Source organism: Metopolophium dirhodum, chromosome 5 (assembly GCF_019925205.1).
Source record: "Metopolophium dirhodum isolate CAU chromosome 5, ASM1992520v1, whole genome shotgun sequence".
Lineage (NCBI taxonomy): Eukaryota > Metazoa > Arthropoda > Insecta > Hemiptera > Aphididae > Metopolophium > Metopolophium dirhodum.
Genome location: NC_083564.1, coordinates 23,920,434 through 23,937,663, shown reverse-complemented (window position 1 = coordinate 23,937,663; position 17,230 = coordinate 23,920,434). Strand labels below are relative to the sequence as shown.

The 17,230-nt window shown below is 35.5% G+C and overlaps 1 protein-coding gene across 2 annotated transcripts in view; it reads left to right on the top strand.

Moving 5' to 3' along the window:
- Positions 1-12,259: 12,259 nt before the first annotated feature.
- Positions 12,260-17,230, top strand: part of LOC132944304 (uncharacterized) — a 38,099-nt gene continuing 33,128 nt past the window's right edge. For both annotated transcript variants that reach the window (XM_061013583.1, XM_061013582.1), the window contains exon 1: positions 12,260-12,666. The gene's annotated coding sequence lies outside the window, so the exon portion shown is untranslated. The remainder of the gene's footprint in view (positions 12,667-17,230) is intronic.

The following is a 17,230-nucleotide window of genomic DNA, read 5'->3' as shown; positions in this document are numbered from 1 at the left end:
ATTATTATTGCGTTTCGGGGTGACAACCGTCGACGGTCGGCACGATGCGACGGCGGTCTTCTATGGCTTATACCGTATTATTGTTTGAGATAATATATTATTATATCGGCAAATGCGCATCCAGGTCAAGCCAATTCTTTTCACGCGTTACAATACGAAATTCCACCACACGTCCGCGCGCAGATGACCCGGAAACTTTACGTCCATTTCGTTCTCCGTGTACATTATTTAAACGCGCGCGCACCACAATATAATAATAACAATGATAATACGTTATAATATCGCAAACAAATGTCCGAAATCTATAATAATATAATGTGTAATATGTTATAACGAGCCTCGTTGAAAACGCCTCTCTGCCCTCCTTAAACCGGCGATCGGCGCGATGTAGGAAATAGTTTCCGTATAGTCGGATATGTTTTATTTTTTTCCACTCCTTCTCCATACCGTGAACTATAATATTATTATTATACCGCTGCGGTGTACCACTCAGCAGTGACAATATAACGAAACATGGACCGATAAACTACGCGTATACACATAATAGTTATTGCCAACAAACTGGAATTAACAATAATAATTATTACTCTGCAGTGCAGCAAATACCTCCGAGGCTATATATATATAATATTATAATGAATAACTGTGAATGATTAAAAGTTTCTAAACACACGACCTACGCCGTCGCCGTTAAGCGTCACGATAACAGTATTTAAGTATGCCTACTACCTATTGATACGGCTTTAATTATTTAATTGTTCTATAAGCAGCCACACGAGTTGAAACGTACTTCATAGTACCTCCGCCGCGCCTACACCAGTGCAGCACACACGCCCACGCGCATAATAAATCGGTCCCCTTAACCGGTTGAAAGTTCGTTATTGTTGAAAAATAACGTTTTAATTAGATATAAACTATTTCATAATTGCAGTGCGCCAGCGCCATTACATGCACTTTTATACTGTGTGGGAACACATTGTTATACAAGAAAAACTATATACACATTTGAGCGGTCGTAAAATTCAACAATCGACATTTTTAGTACTTATAAGTGCCCAAGTCTACGTGATGGCGTTTTACGGGTCAATAAATTAACGCAAACTGTCAGCAATAAAAGCGGTTACCTCTATCCGCGTGGATATTTAAAATCGTTTTAACGCCATCATATAAACGTAGGAACAATATAATAGTTAACTATATAATAACCGACTGAACAAGGTTTTTTCCTCATCGCAAAAAATTATGAATTTTCGCAACAATTCAGATATCAATTATTATTATTATTATTATTATTGATAAGAGTCAATTAGTTTTGACCACTTGAAGACTGTGTGGTTTTGATTTATAAAATTATACTCCACAACAATATTTGTCATTTTGCATTGAATTACATTTTTTTTTTTTGTTATTTTAAATGTGTACAACAAAATTTGCTTCCGATGCAAATATACATTGTTTGTCTTGAAGAAATACAAGATAAATCACTATAACCAGTATAACCTTAACCTACTAAGACGTTCAGGCGTAGTCATCCGTCAACGATTGAATAAAACGTCTAGTGGCAATGTAGTACACAGCACGTCAGACATCACGTGTAAAATAAATTTGCATTTGAAATTACTCATATTTTTTCGATACGATCCAGTCAAGCTTATTTGAACACAATAATGTAATTTTTCCTTTCCTTTCCTTTCCTATGGCAATTTCATATGTCTTACATTAATCGTATAACACAATATATAAATGGGCGCTTGTATTTTCAGCTTAAGTAGGTAGGTATGGTCATGTATGTTAAGCTTCTGAACTATTTAACCTAAAGCGACAATCTGTTTTTCACTTTTCATGTTCTATAACACATTTTACATTTTTGGTTTTCTTATTTGTTGTTCTGCCAAGTTCTTTATATTGCGGTTTGCCATTAATAGACAATTATGTTCAAATTTTTGTTTTTAAGTTTGATTAATGCAATGACAATATATATATTATAATGCAACTTTTCAATTTTTAAATTTTTAATTACCAAGTACACTGAGTTGTGAAGAAGTTTTTTCGACGAAAAGAAATACGTGCTACAATAGGTGATTTCGCACACGCAGCTCGCAAGTATACTTGTATAATATACAACAATAGTTAATATGACCGGAAATAAATCAACCAATTGTCATGCAGATAATATCACGAAATACATTTGAAATCTAAATATTTCTACTGACTTGAGCTTAGCAGCTATTATATATATTGTTAGAGTTAGATGTCACGTGCTGCAACTGCACTGCTTGCACAAGGCACAACAACCCTTTCCCGCTGGAACCTTTGCTCGTTCAAGTCGTTCGCATACTAATTATTGCTTATAGTAAATGTGTAACATGATATTATGCACAATCGCAATCGCATACTATTGACCTATGACATTTTCTATTGTCCAACGCATACAGGGTATCGTGCGTTCACCTATATTATATCAACTCAAATTTTGCGCGCTGATCGCCGCGGACCGATCGGGGAGATCGCCTTATAATTGTGTTCGTAATAATAATAATCAACGGCCTAATAGCCAAATGTAGTCCGAATGGATTCTAATGTGCATTGTCTCTATGGGTCATCTACCTCCGGTCCTGCAGGTTTCCCACATAAAATATCGTAAAGTATATCGATGGTTATCGATGGTTACACGCGTACGAACAGCGTGCAGCCGCCGTCGATATCCTTACATGGGTCCCGCTCGACTTGCAAATAATGGCGTGCGGGATCAGATGCGGGCGGCAGTGCGTGGACATGATTATCATATATATATATATATATAGGTGGATGCCTGCAAGAAACGAGAGCACAGTGTATAGTCGTTGGTAGACCATTTGGTTAGGCGATTTAAACGGGTGTGTTGTTGGGTAGAAAAATAAAATCCAAACACAAAACAAACATTGTCGTATCATATAATATAATATAATATGGAATATCTTCGGACCGCACGTAAAAAAGATCGGTCGGTTTATGTTTTATAAGCCAATACGCCTGCTATCGCGTGATGGGTGACAGCAGCTGATTAGGCCAGATACTTGTTGATCGCCGCGACGAATCCGTAATATGTTATACCTATATATTGTATACCTATGCATACTTTTCCGCGTTCGCTGCGCAAGTGCGGGCATTAATAATTATTCGATTTTCACTTATGGCGGTTTGGTATGCACCTATCCACGCAATGTATACTCTTGACGAGCGAGAAAACCGCGTAGTGCCGGAGGTATACCCAAATGGTATACCGAGCGGTCGCGTTTTCGCGAACCAGAGGATATATCATAATAATATAATACAATACGATAAATTATGGCGATGCAGACGGGAAACAATAATAGTTGTGGCCGCGGCATTTCGCGAGGATCGAGAGTTTCGCCCGATCTTCCCATAGTCTACATGCACCTCCAGCCACCTGCAACGCCGGTCACCGCGGTTGCGGTATATATACCAACAAAATAACGCATGTGCGATAAGATAATTGCGAAATCCCATCGACTCTTCGATACATTTATGTATATTTATATAGACATGATATATAGTTATAAACCTATAGTGCCTATATTATACACACGCCGCGCGTCCTATAATCCAATTAATCGCGAGCGGCGGTGACCGCTGCCGCCACCGAAAAATAATGTTATCATCAACAGCCGGAACGGATACGCGTCATCATTTCTGAAGAATTCACACACACGCACACACTGCGGAGGAACGCTGTGCGGAAACGTCGGTCGGAGGCTGGGGATCGACGAGAAATAATTGCGAGCCGACAGTGAGAAAATAAAAAAAAAAAAACCTGAGAGGCAACGAAATTTGATCGATTTCTGCAGTTTTCGCGTGTGTTTTGTACATATATGCGAAATTATGTTATGTTATTATGCGTACCACTACGATGTATGTATAAAACGCGTATAAAAATGCGGAGAAAGTATAACGCTCGGGTAAAATCAATGTAGACCGCGGCCATACTGTATTGTTTGCCACACACACACACACACACACACATAATAATAATATTATAATGTATATAATATTATAGTGGGCGGACGTGGGCGGCGAGGTCGCGAAGAACGTGCTGATGCGGTCCTCTGGTGCGTTTTTTATTTTTATTTAAATTTTTTTACTTCCTCCGATCGGACTGACCGGGCCGGGATTCTTTTGCGTAATTATTATTTTCGTTTTTTTTCCCCCATCGACACCCGCGGGTCTTCTTTCGATCGACGTTGACGACGACGACGGTTGTGTATTTATCGGTCTCGGGCGTCTCGACTGCGCATGAGATGGTACCTATATACAATAACATTATATACTAATATACTATTATTATTTATTACTAAACGGCGTTCATTAGGTTTAGCGAATCATTATATAATAACGCGTTATTATTGAGTCCTGATTTGTGTGTACCTAGACGACGGATGAAAAGTCTTTTGATCCGCGTGACCTAGACCGCGAGCTCGTAACAAGACCGCGGTATCTTCTTCAGTGTAACACGTGTGGTGTACTAAGTATTAACTCTGACAGTCCGCGGTATCGTGTGGTATACCTATACGGCTATGATATGCACTGATGTATCTGATGCCATATGGTTCAACAAAATCTAGTTCGTAATAGCACATTATTTAAGAAATTGTAATTACATTAATTTTGAGTTTAAAAAATACGTGTAGTATGATTTGTAGATTAGAAAAAGGTATATGTTTGGCCATATAAAAATGTATTATAATAATAATAATGAATCCCACACATCCTTATCCAAGCACGGAGGAGTAGTTATCACAAGGACTCGGATTGGACATTCCCGTTTAATACACGACATGCACCTCACAACAAAAGAAGACTGCCCGATCTGCGAAATCTGTGACAAAGAACAGCCAGCGTCGAGCATATCACACTAGAATGGCCCAAGTTCAACAGCTTTAGTCAAATTCTCGGAAACCCATCAACGATGCAACAAGCACTTGGCGAGAAATACTCTATAAAGATACACAATTTTTTCTTAATAATAGGCTTAGCATAATTTCTGTAAAAAAAATAAATATACTTCACAAAATTCCCTAACTGTTAAACATAATGTACCCCCAATGTTTTTAACACCTGCAGTCATAAAAATAACCTTTTGCAAAAACCAAAGTTGTACATATTATATGTTATTTTATTTCATACAAATAAACGGGTTTCGCATTAAAGCGACAATACAACAATAAGTATGATAGTAAGTAAATAATATTATATATAATACATTAATACCTACATATTATATTATACTTATGTTATATAACAACGATTAGAAATCTGTCCGTCTAATTTTAGGGACTGTACACCAGATACCTAATGGTGTGTGGGTAAGGCAGAACAAGTTTATAGTAATTTTTTTATCACAACATTGCAACATTTCAAATCTTTCAAAGTGAACCATTCAAAACTAGGGACTACAATAACACGTCGCGCTCGTACAAATGATATGATCCGATGTCTATAGACAAACAATTTCATCGAGGAATTCAACGTAAAATATAATATCATGAACACGCGGTGTTTGATCATAGGTGTTCGGCGTTTATCGTCTCGTCCCAAGTTGCCATTTATACACGAGTTATAATATTGTGCGCATGTCATCAATACGCACACCTAATACGTACCTATATATTATAGTCTGTACGGTAAACTGCTGCCCGCGAGACTATTATTATAATATATAGATCGAGTGGTGCGATACGTCGGCCGGTGGGTCGTTTCCAATTATTACCGAGCCCGGGACAACTCTATCGGGACGGCTACGATATTATTGTGACCCACACGAGCACGTATTGTACCCGCACGCCCCTTGGCGATTTTCGACGCGAATTTCGTCGTGTCGACGGCCAATAAAAATAACAAAGTCGTTAAATGTACGCGTGATATTTGCGGCTTGGAGTGTCGTGATTTACGGGGCCGCGAGACGTGCGATTATGACGCGTGTATTATAATATATATTATATAGGTGTGCGGTGCATGTCGGCGGGGGAACCCAATTTTTGCACTAAATTTTAAATTCGAGAAAGTGCCGATTTATATATATATATATTATCATAAATCCGTACGAAAAAATTTATCATAAAAAATATATTGAGCCGAGACAACACTATCGGGACGACTATAATAATATAATATATATACCAATACACGAGCACGTTGTACCCGCACGCCCCTTGGCGATTTTCGACGCGAATTTCGTCGTGTCGACGGCCAATAAATATAACAAAGTCGTTATTTGCAGGTTGAAGTGTCGTGATTGACGGGGCCGAGATGTGCGATTATGACGTATATTATACACGCGGTGCATGTCGACGGGGGAACACAATTTGTGCACTAAATTTTAAATTCGAGAAAGTGCCGATTTATATACATATCAGAAATCCGTACGAAAAATTTATCATAAAAAATATATTATATTATACTATACGTAAACCTATATATTGTTATAAACATACTTACCATACCTACTTGAAAGCCAAACGCATATAAAAAGCGATTATCGCCCACTTTTCTGTTTTTATCGTGCATAATGAATAAATATGCGATTCGAACGGCGAAATGAAATTGTAAATACATCTCGCGGTGCATACAAAAATATTGTGGATTATTCTTTCTCCGGATTTGTTCTGCTTCAGTAATTTTTTTCCTGCATGTGTGATCTCTAACATATTAATATAAACGACGAGGCATTGTATTTATATAAAATATGTATACTTTAATAATGTCCATTTAAATCGAGTGATCTGAATATCTGATTTTAATAGTCGTACCTAATACGGGTATTCAAATTAATAAGAATGTGTTAAGACAAAACACGAACGTAAACAAAAATACAATATTTTTTATGGCCTATAATATTAGGGGAACAATTCGCCGACTTTAAGTATTTGCAACCCTATTAAGAAAAATTGACATAACGCCTGATTTAAAACACTTTAATGTTAATAAAAAATGTAGGTGTAAACAGTTTAAAATTTGATAAATGCATAAAATGATTATCTTCTTAGTTTAAAAGAAAAAAAAAACCAAATCAAATGTAACTGAGCGTAATATTTAAAATCAACACTCAATAACAATCTTAGTGGTACAAAATATCGCGAAAATATAAAGCCGAGTTTCTAACAAAATTACCCAACGAAAAAAAATTGCCTCTCTTATTTGTCAACAATTAAAATAAAATATTGAATTGACCATAGGTATTTGACGTGTATCATTTCCTACGAAATTGTATATAATATATTATAATTAATACGATTTGGTACAAAATATATCTTAATTAAGGGGGGACGAGGTGGCCGAGTGGTCTAACGCGACGGATTCGGCACAGCCGGTCCGAGTTCGATCCTCGACCACCGGGCGGCATTTTTCTCCGTGTAAGTCACGGTGTCCGGAGAACAAGTGCCGCCATCCCCCACCCGGGCATGGCAGATACCTACGGGTGCCCAAATTAAAAATTCTGCCAAATTAAATCACGAGTAAACAAATCTACAGTACACCCCCCCCCCCCTACAGTACCACTGGCTAATGACCTGAGTAGTCGAAGCCTTAACCCAAATAAAAAAAAAATATATCTTAATTAGTGATATAATAATATACGGATGCATAAAAATCTATCATACACTTATATGGCTATATTATTTGATGATTTTATACAATACGTCAATGCAGTTATAGGCGCTATAATAATGTTCTCTTTACAATATATTCTAATTCTACAAGACATTTAAATTTTCCAAAAGGATAATATTCGTTTTGCTTATTATTAGTTAGAATATCGAATGTATTTATACTTGGCATTAAATAGTACATAATATTTATTTTTGAATTACAGAACAAGGACATAAGCTATCCAGGCACGTATTCCTATTGTACGAGTTAAGTCATTAAAATTACATCACATGAATGATTGGAAACAAACTAAAATCATATGAGAATATTGAATGAAACAAATTAAAATATTTTCAGAGTTCCACGAGTGTAGTACTACACGACAAGAGTCTTCCAATCGAACAAAACTGTATTTTTGTCTATAGTTTATACACTTGACTTTCGTTTGGCAGATGAGTGATGACGTCATTGAGTCAAGTATTTAGTGGTTGTGTGTTATGGAAACGTTGGTCAACTCTGTTCATCGTCACTGTGTCAATTTTTTCGTTATTTTATTATCATGTACTTTTTTTTTCTTTTTTTTTTTTCTCGTCTAAAGAAGACGATTTTTAATTATATTGTGTGCAGGAACAATCGAACATGGTCCTCTGAAACAAACGTCGTCCTAGTTTTGCAATTACACCACGACTATGCGTCCATTCACAACGGTAATAAAAATTATTGTCCTTTTTTTACTCGCTAAATATGAAGTTGTTATTATTTTTATGGACACGTTACACTTAACGCCTCAGTAATTTTAGGTATTTTTTTGTTTTTTATCAATTTTTTTACTCAAATCCGATGTATATGATATCATTTTTTAAATATGAAATGATATGATATTTCTGAATATGGTCCATGATTTGCAACAAATAATAAAAAAAAAAAAACGTATCATCTCGGTCTAGACTTTTTTACGACGAACGCGTAGAGCGTAGGCGGCATAATGTGTGTACGTGTCGATACAAAAGCGGCGTTACGAATATCATAATATCTACATGCGTATAATATATACCTATGATAAACGCTATAGGTATAGTATAAAGTTGCGTATTTTATCCAATTTTTTTTTGCCCCCGTCGCCAGTGATGAAAACAGATATTATTTTACATTTTACGCGCGTATTCCGTTAAATCGAATGCAAACCGTTAAAATAGAATAAAGACAATTAATGCATAATATACTACGCAGAACTGGAATGGACTCATCCGCGCGGGAATCTAGTGGAGCGCCACTGCAGCGTCGCGGCCAGATGATCAGTCGACATCGGCGCACACGTCATTGGCGAAATCAACGGAGCTAATTATAATAAAAACTATAAGTAAGTTCGTTAAACTCGCGCCGTCGGTTTACGGTTTCGAGTGTGGCGGTGAGTGGTGGTGGTGACACACAGCAGAATGAAAATATGCCCGAGAACGAAATATAATTGCGACCAGATAGCTGCAGCAAGATCGATGACGGTCGATGAGTATCAATCAGAGCTGCTCGCTTTGGTTATAGGCCAGATGACAAGTGGCACGCGCACACATCGCAGTGATAATGGACTCTCGCAACTCGAGTTCGCACGTTTTACTCCCAAATATACATCATTCTCGAGATATTGAAATGCGAAAACCCTGCATGTTATAGTGCGGCGTATATATATTACAATAGAGCGCGTAATATATATTTTTGTGCGCGGCATACCTAAAGACGAATGGCCGAAAATAATTCATCGTCTGTGGACTGTAATATATAGTACAACGACATCGATAACGAGCACAGGTTTAGGCACCTACTGCGGAGTGTATATTATGCCGACAAGCACGCCCCCCCCCCCCCCCACCAACGTCAAATTTTGGGCCTTCGTGCAACATTTTTTGCGGGTCCTATATAAAACTTCCAAAAAATAATAACCCGTTAAAAACGATGTGCGGGTGTCTCATACACGAATTCTAGGGGGGGGGAGGATAAATATGGTTAAGCCACAGCTTAAAATAACAAAATAACTATAAAATAAATATTCCTATCAAAATTTAAAAAAATTACAAATACATTTCAACGGGCCCCTGTACTCCAGGTCCGACAGTTCCACCCTTGTGGGGGCCATGCTTACAATGGAAAAAACTGGGCGCGCTGATACCCTTGTTTTCAGTTAGTCCACAAATGGCATAAATTATGAGGGCGTTAATTTCAAAACAGGCTGTGTTTATCACGCTTACTACGCTTACAAATGGTGTAAAATACACAATATTATACAAGATATAAAACAGGACTGGTTAAATATGATATATTATAATTATTGATTATCATTACATTTTTAAAATTGAAGTACTGCAGTGTTGTGCGTATGCTTGTTTACGTAAAATCGCAAACTTCGAAAGGACATAACTTCCAAAATAATGGTTTCCGCCAAAATTTTTTAACACATGATTCCCTTGTTGAAATACCCATGCTTCAAAAAAAAAAAAAAAACGCTGGATGAATTTATACCTAATATATTACACCTAATATTGTATAGGTATACTAAATTGTGTATAGAATTTTAAAGCAAAATTTAATAATTTTGTGTATTTATTAGTTTTAGGATATTTGATAAAATAGTACGTATCCCCAGCTACCACTCACCACTGTACTTGAAATTTATTATTTATTTAGTGTATTAAATATTTCCAAGCATTTATACATTAATATTTATTAAATACTAATATACTATAATTACCTATTCTATACTAGTAATTAAGAAACCTTTTTTTTTAATTCATAATTGTTTACTTAACAAGTTTATGGTCATGACTGTTATATAGCATTACAACAAAATCAGTCAATTTACCGCCACTTTAAATTGGCAAATGCTATGGCATTCATGGTAGGTATTCTATGACTTAAAAACATGACTGTTATAACATGGTATGACCGTCAATGTGTTTGGAGGATATGTCAGCGCACTATTTGTTTTCTCTCTCGAACCCACGCACAACATAGCAAATTTATAAAACTGAATACATATATAATTTTAATATCTAATACTTATAATATATTTCGTTATTTTATTCCAAGTATACTAATAGACTGCTCGAAAAAGAAATGTCTGATAACTTTAATTGTAAAACATTACACCAAGGGTGGTCGTTTGCGTTATTTAGAATCTTTACAATTCAATTTTATCATCATTAAATCGCCAAGTTTTTAAACTATAAAAAACTGTACAACCTAACAATAATTATTTGAACTATAGGTACCCATTACTTAAAAACCCATTCACAAATGTTTAAAATTTTAAATGTATTTAGTAACAATATAATTCATCTGCAAGTAAACCTCTTAATTTCTATTATATTATTATAATATTAAACGAATATATTGTATAACGACATAAAAATATTAAATTCATAAATTACTCTAAAATATTTTATAGAGATTTTTACTCAGTTTGTAAATTATTGACATAAAAATATATCATACCTACTCTTTTTAGTTTTTATTAAGTACTTATATCAAACAAAAATTGAGTGAAGACATAGTCATGTGGTTTAGCATTATGTATTCGTGAAAATATAACTTGTGAACTGATTCGTTAAGTTGGATTTTGTAGTCCATTAAAATGTGACAAAATTAATACCAATAGAGACGAATATTTTGAAAACGACAAAGATAAAATAAATAATACATTGCAAAATACACTTACGCTTTGCGAAACAGAAGAGTATCCCTAAACTGTATATAGGTTATGGGTACATTCGTCGATTCTGTGTCGGAAGAATTGATTTGTTAAAAATTACGCATTTTTGTGACAATATTTCAGAATTTATTATGATCATTTAGAATAATATTCTATTTTAACAAAAAATGATTTGTTTATGAAATTCGTAAAGAAAATCCTTCGTCGTCCAAAAACGTAGTGGGGACTTTGAAAAAAAAAACAAAGTAAGATTTTGTCACCTGCACTGCATCACTGTAATGTATATGACTTTACCACGTTGAATATTATATTATAATGATATATTATACAAAAAGCGACGACTACGATGGTGTAAAGAATTCCGATTTCCAATAACCACGCCGGCCGCACCGATTTTAAATCGTGTGACACGAATTTTTACCGCATCACACTCGTATTCGGTTCGATTAATTCCCCCAATATTATATTATAATAGTATATTGGAAATATTCATACTATAATACCCAATAATGATATACGCGCGCACACGTAAAAATTATATCGCTCGACCCAAATAATAACTTATTATTATAATTATATCGAAGGTATACATTATATTATATATGCACTGCGGACACAGTAATGATATTAGGCGTATATGCGTTCTATATTGTCGTCGTCGGCGGCGCGGGAGAGACGTGAAGGAAAAAAAAAACCAAATCCGTCCGCGGCCGCCGTCGTTAAATTAATATTTATAAAAAGTATTGTGGAAAGGAAGAAAAAAAAAATGAAAAATGAAAAATGTTTGCGGCGCTCCGTGCCGACATTATGCATTACCTATAATACACACTCGGAAAACCGCGGCGCGTCGGCGAATCGCGCGGGTGGGGAGGGTCCGGGCGACGGCGTAGTTGTAGTGCTCGCCCGGACGACCGAACGTCGGCACAGTCGTCCGGTAACGATATCACGTGGAACAATTGCGCGGGAGTTCCGACACTTGGTCGTTATTGTATTACACTATAATAAAGTACATTATACCTATTTATATTGTAGTCTTCCGTCGTCTCTGTAGTAGTGCACACGCGGTTTCGTCTTTTGCTCTGCGTCGGCATAAACACACACACACACACATCGTATAAAATAATATAATAATATTAAATTTTGTCTTTTCAAATCTTTTCCGCGACGCGATATACGTAATACACACACGCGCGCAACAGTAGCAGCCCTCGATCGGATCGTTTTTTTTGATTCGATCTTACAACCAGATCGATATACAATACGATATACCGACTGCATCGGGCACTTGGATCGCTCCGACTTACACAACGCGCGCACGAGCGGTAAGTACATAGTATAAGAATAATTATTGATATCATTACGACGGGTGTATCATTATGAGATGCTTAACTTCATCGCCCACCGTTCAAGTCTCTAATAATTCGCGTCCACGTCCGTGTGCAACCCGTACATCGTACAATTATTATTATTGTTATTATAGGTCGTGCCGGAATTATTCCTCTATTTATACACACTACACCGTAATAATATTATTCAGAATGAATAAATAAATAACACACTATAATAACATAAAAGTACATAAATAATTTTTCTTCGTACGATATATGTGATTTGAGGTACCTACGCGAAAACGAAAATAAATAGTACTGCTGTTGATAAATGTGATATTGCATAAATTTAATAATTCGGAAACTTAAATAATGTTTTTTTTCCTATGACTCAATTATTGGTTTCCGTATTCAATAAATATTAATTGTATTCTAACATCGCCTATACATCATCTTATTTAGTATTATCCGTCGTTATTGTTACATACTTTTTGTTAAAAAAGCGATTTCGACAATGTTTACTTTTAAAATTATCTCCAATACTAACCAGAAGAAAATAATATCATTTGCGTAGCAAAATACAATACTTTTTTTTTAACATTTTAACGTTTTGGATACGTGATAAATAAAAAGTCTGGATATTAAAAACAATAATACAACTTAGTGCAATAAAAAATTAATACTTTAATGTACATTTTAATTTTGAATTTATCTCATACACGATGAGCATCACTGTACACATGCATACATTGTTAGAGAAACTTCTTCTCACGAATTCAGTTCGTTTCATTAACAATGTTAAAAGACTCATATACACCTAATTGGTTTAAAATAATATACCAGAGTACACTTTTTTTTTATAGTTCGAATAGCTTTAGTACTTATCTATATTATTTTAAATGGCTCCACGCATATATTATATATATTTTTTTAGCCACTAGAATCACTAGGTGTATCTAAATAATAATTAAAAGTATTTTAGTAAATTTACAATAATAACAATTAATAATGCGTGCCACGTGCAGGTGGTACCTATATTATCTATAATTTCTTATACTGAACAAGGATCATCTTAGCTAACGACATAGGTAAATATATATTTACAAGTAGGCCGTTTTTTTTTATGATTATATTACTCGAAAACTTTCTGTTGTTAAATTGCACATAAAATCCGTGAAAGCAGGTGCTTGATTATTTTTCTCCCATCTGGAGCATAGGTCTTAAGAGAATCGGTTTTCAATCTTTGTATAACAAATGTATCATTTCGAATTAGAAATTCAATTATACATTTATACAATATAATATAATGCTATGGTCGAGTATATTGGGTTAACTACCTCAGGGGCACTACATTATAATATACAAATGAGCATCGTGTTTAACTGCGAGTAAATCGTATTTAGTTTTTACTGTCAGGCATAGCTCGTAAAAATTGCCTCTAAGCCCATTAACGATTTCTTACGATATACATTTGCAATGTACGATTGTCATAATACAGGTACCTCCTAATAATCAAATGTTAACAATACTTTTATATAAGTGCTTACAATATTATTAAGTATAGAAGTATAATTTAATATACCGTTAAAAATAACAAAATCTATTTATAAATACTTCGTACGACTACTATATATTATATGTACCTATTTAATAATATATATTATGTACAAATTGAGTGCGCATATTTTTTTCCGTTTAGAATTTTAAACATTTGAAACACCCAAGTAATGAATAGGTATACAATTTACTGCAATATCATTGTACACAATAATATTATATAGGTATGTATATTGTATATACTATATAATGTACAAATATACAACAACTGTATACGCGCTGCAGGAAATCGGTAAAACGGCAGAAAAGCGAAAGCATATTACCGTGAAAATGTATACAAAAAAAAAAAAAAATCTAATCTAATTATTATGCTCGTCGTCCACACGCGTAAAAAGAACGAAAATTATACAGATTTTAGTTTTGAAAACTAGCGTATTTTAAATACAAGCCACAGACATTGAATTTCTGAAAACGCGACGAGCCCGTGCTGTAGGTATATACATAATATACACAGCACATCACGCACTAAGTAGGTTGAATGGAAAACACAATGTTTTTACCCGGTGAATTGGAATCGTTACGAAGTAGGTTGTCGGCGGCAGTCGTAAAATACACACACAACAATATGATAGTAATTTAATTAAATCGTTCGGCGGCCGTTGTCAATTCTTTTCACGCTATACGTCATATAGAGTGTTTTGGTAGAAACGATGATTGTCTCGCCCCATGGACCAGCGGTTTGGACCGCAGTGGTCGGACGGTCGTACGGTGAAACGGCACGATCGGATATACCTGCGCGGCCATACACGATATTCCGATTTGGTATACCTATACATACCAATATACTGCAAGATGTAACAGAAAGACTTGACAAAAAAAAAATGCCAAAAGATGCTACTTAAACGTGAGACAAAAATTGTTAAAATCATATGATTAGTAAATAGTTTGAGAAATACGCTCATGTTGTCAGCAAATTCCCAAAAAAAATATTTTGAAAAAAGTTATTGCGTTCCAAATTCATCGAACCAAAAGACTTGATTGGTATTTAAAAAAAATCTAAAAAATAAACCACTTGACTTAGATAAATGTTTTTACTATCAAGATTGTTCTTATAGTCAGATTCAAGAATTGGCCATTTTGAGTATATCCAAAATAATTTAAATCAAATTTAAAATTGTTTATTTCCAGTGGTAAAAATAAAAATAATTGTTCGTATAGTATAATATGTGTTGCGCGAGGTCAATAGGAACAAAAGTTGTTCCGAAAGTCGGTTCTATCTGTACTACACCACCCTGTATATATTATGTACATATTGTGCGTGTTATAGTGCGCAGTTGATTATTGCGCGAACCCGATGAGAGATAGGTATTACTTGTCGAGGTTAGATTCGGAGTGCAAAATACACCACGTTCGCTGCGGGTCAAAATATAGGATCTGAACGAGTGAACGACATCGTATTATTTGGGATAACCGCGATGACGACAACAGTTAAGGCTTTCCGACAAGCGACCGGTGAAGATTTTCCGACGTGTCGACTCGCAATGACATCAGTACCATCCGACAATAGTACACGGGTAATACTATGATATCGATTTTCCCGAACGTTCTATTACAGGGTCGTATATTATTCTGCAGTGTGTGCTCGAACGTTTTGCAGCTGTTTTGCAGCCGTCTTAACTGTGCAATATGGACGGGAAAGCGTTCGTATAACTCGCGGGCCTGAGACCTGCAACTGAAACACAGCAAATGGGTTAAATAGGTCTGTTCGCCAAAACCGAAATGTTATGGTCTCTATTTACACAACAAAAATAATGGTCAGCAGACGACGGCGGTGGCGCAGGGAGCGGTCACGGCAAATCGCGTGTAAACGTTCGTCGGCCGTCGACAGAGCAATAACGTTACGCCGTTAAGGCCTAATATAAACGAGAATGATTTCGTTTCGTACTCGAACGCCGTCCGCCGAATAAGAAATATTATGAATAATTCGCGAGTGCGACTGCCAAAAGGTTTCAGATTTTCAGCAAGTCATAGACGCATCATAGAGCTGCAGCGCGGCCGTCGAAAGTATTTCACTTATTTTGGTTGCATTATTCAGCAGTGGTCGTCCGTCGAATAAAAAACGCGACCCATCCGTGTCTACCTACTATATACTGCAGTGTGTCGATTCGACCGACATTCAAATTCGCGAAAACCCGCAGCACGTACGACCGATTTTATAATTAATTCCGATCGAGAGTTTGTGCATATATATATTGTTACCTACCTAGGTTCGTATATTGTTTTCGGTGACCGCGACGGCGGTGGCGGTGGTGGTTGGTTGTGGTAGTCGGAAATGACAGGGAAACGTCTCGAGAAAAAAAATCTGATTCTCATTTCTCGCACTGGGTCAATGTCGTCAGTGCGTTCGGTTTATCGTGTTTATAATGTATATGTATATATATTTATGCGTTGATACGACATAATTTATTAGTGCTACCTATACGCCTATAATTATTTGTTACTCTTGGTTGTTTTTTTTTTCGTATAGGTATAATTAGTCAAATACCTAACACGAGTATAGTAGGCATGTCATTATAACGATGTATAAATAATATAGGTATACCGTAGAAAAGAAAATGTTTTTTTATTCATATTATTATTGAAATCCGTTTGAGACAATAAATAATACAATTTTAGTTTTATGTATTATAATATTATATGCGGCGGAACACAGTACACACATTATTTTATTTTTTATTTTTTTTTTTAGTTTAGACGACGTATTACTGTTAGCCGAATAGATATTTATCGAGATTCACATATTTTGTAATGCTAAGTATAATTGATGTACGCGTGTATACATATAGTATTTTGTACACGCGTTCCGCTTTAAATCCTCTTACAATAATGACCGATGGGCGACGAATGATATAAAAGAAAAGTACCGTTCAACGAGTTCTACAAGAGAGATTTAATTCTTCGTGTTTTTTAGTCGTATACAGAAATATTTCGGCCACCGTAT